The following is a 2,319-nucleotide window of genomic DNA, read 5'->3' as shown; positions in this document are numbered from 1 at the left end:
TACGTCTCTGAAAAATAACGGGCAGAGGCTACACCAAAAGGAAGTCGATTAAAGCAAAACAGGCCTTTCCGTGTGTTTCCAACCAAGAGCTTCCTGGTTTCCTCGTCTAGCGGCAACTGGTTGTAACCATCTTTCAAGTCGATGGTGCTGAAGGCTTCACCCCCGTTTAGGTTGCCAAAAATATCCGGTATTTTTGGTAATGGGTACTGCTCCATGACACATCCAGCATTCGCGGTCACCGTGAAATCTCCACACAATCGAATGGAGCCATTCTTATTGATAATGGGAACCAGAGGCATGGCCCAGTCCGCACTGACGGTAGGCGAATGTTTTCTTTAACAAGTCGGTCTATTCTCAGCAAGCAACGTACTACCTCCCCATGTGCGCCTAGAAAGGATGGAATGTCCCAGTACAACGTTTATCAAACACTTCCACACAGTAGAGGCAGGACATAGAAACACAAGCAAAAGGGCAGTGCTCCCACTAAGAGTCTATAAACGTTTTTTAAGCAGAAACAAAAACGAATCATAGAATTTTGGTCCCAGAAAGGTAACTGGGTACAACTTTTGGGACCAATGCTTTTCAGCAAGAAATAAAATCGACTGCTTGCTCTCTCCCTCGCGCCACAAGCTGCGGGCAGAGGTTTTGCTCTTGCACTCGCCGTTTTGAGAGATCAAACGATTTCGCTCGAACAGCCGAAGGAAGCAGCTAACCCCGCATCTCTCTCGGCGCATGCGTTTCTCGTGCACGTGGGCCGTCGGCTCCATGCTGCAGCAGGCGATGACGGTCTGCCTTTTCATCGCGCTGCCGGAAGCGGCGATCACCAACGTGCCCGTCTTCTATAGTGTTTCCAACTTTAGCACGGTGCGGCGGTCCCTGCAGTCCTCGTTGCGCCGCTATCTAGCAAAGGTGCAGTAATGGCCTCCTCTCGCTCGCCGGCTTCCTCGTTGGACGCAAACGATCTTGCGCACACTTATTCGCGCAGCCCCTAGCCGTTTGCACGCAAGCCCCAGCGCGCGGCACCTCTTGCTCTCATTGCTGGGCTGTCGTAGACTTCGTAGCTACGTATTCATGGCAACTTTCCCGCGTTCCTCGGCGGGCCCACATAACTCCCTTTGGAACTGATGCTGCGGCGGCGCACCGTAACTCCTTTGCATAGCTTCACGGCCCTACTCCATAATGCTACTTTTCCACGCTGCTCTCGGGGTGGCGGAGTTCAAGGCAATGGGCGACTGTTAGTACGCACTCTGCATTCCTCAGCGCCTCCGACAACTGCGGCGTGTTGTTGGTGGCAGCATGGCCGTCCGCTGCGGTCATATATGCGGGAGGGACCTTCGGAGGCCCACCGCACTCTTGCTGCGAGTGCCCATGGATTACCTGCTCTGCCTACATTAACGTCCTGTCGCAGCGGTATAGTTTGTATTTTGTTCGTGTCGCGGGACCAGGCACCCACCCCCACCTGATTACTTGTGCCTTGATCTCGCCTCCCACGTTGTATTGTGCCGCACGCGCGGTCTGCTGTACCACGGGTGCGGCTCGCCAGGGCTCCTACATCAAGACCGCGGAGCAAGAATACTGAAGTGTTGACACTGCGCCCGCTGGAGCGTCCAGATCATGGAGGAAAAAAAAAACTAGGAGGGAGCATGATGTCACGCGCTCAGCCTCTGCAAGCCATCCTCCTCTAAAGCCGCTGCCAAGGGCCCTTTTGCACACTGACTCTTGGGAAATAGGCCCTCCACAGATACCAGACTGCCAACCAGCTTGGATCGCGGGGCTTTTTAGTCTGACGCAACACAACGAGAGAGCTAAACCGAAACAGAAATTTAGCTAAGAAATAGTTTGTACATATTACTTCTCCCCCTATCCTCTCTTCCTGTCCTCTCACCTCTTTCATTTCATTTCTCCCTTCTGCCTGCTATCCTTTATTTCCGCGGCTCCAGCTCAGGTGCTTCAGTATCAATGGCAGATACCGGGCTAGCAAAAATCTTTTCCTTCCTTTTTACTATTATTTTATTAAACAACCACTACCACCACCCGCTACCGCTGCCTTGTCACGTGAGGGCCTATTTCCCATGAGCCTTTCCATTGTATTTTTCATGGCTAGGCTTCGAGATTATGACGTCACGCTCCCTCCTAGTTTTTTTTTTCCTCCATGGTCCAGGTTTTGTTCGGCAGCGGCGGACCATGCCTTGCAGTTCGTCTGCAAGCCAACAGATGGCGCCGATCCAAAACCCAAGGGCGAGTTGGTATATGCATCTTTTGTAAAACAGCGCGAATAACGACGGACAAGAACAAGAAGGACACGGGCCGAGCGTTGAC

The sequence above is a fragment of the Amblyomma americanum genome, chromosome 7, assembly GCF_052857255.1.
Source record: "Amblyomma americanum isolate KBUSLIRL-KWMA chromosome 7, ASM5285725v1, whole genome shotgun sequence".
Lineage (NCBI taxonomy): Eukaryota > Metazoa > Arthropoda > Arachnida > Ixodida > Ixodidae > Amblyomma > Amblyomma americanum.
This window is presented reverse-complemented; position numbering follows the sequence as displayed.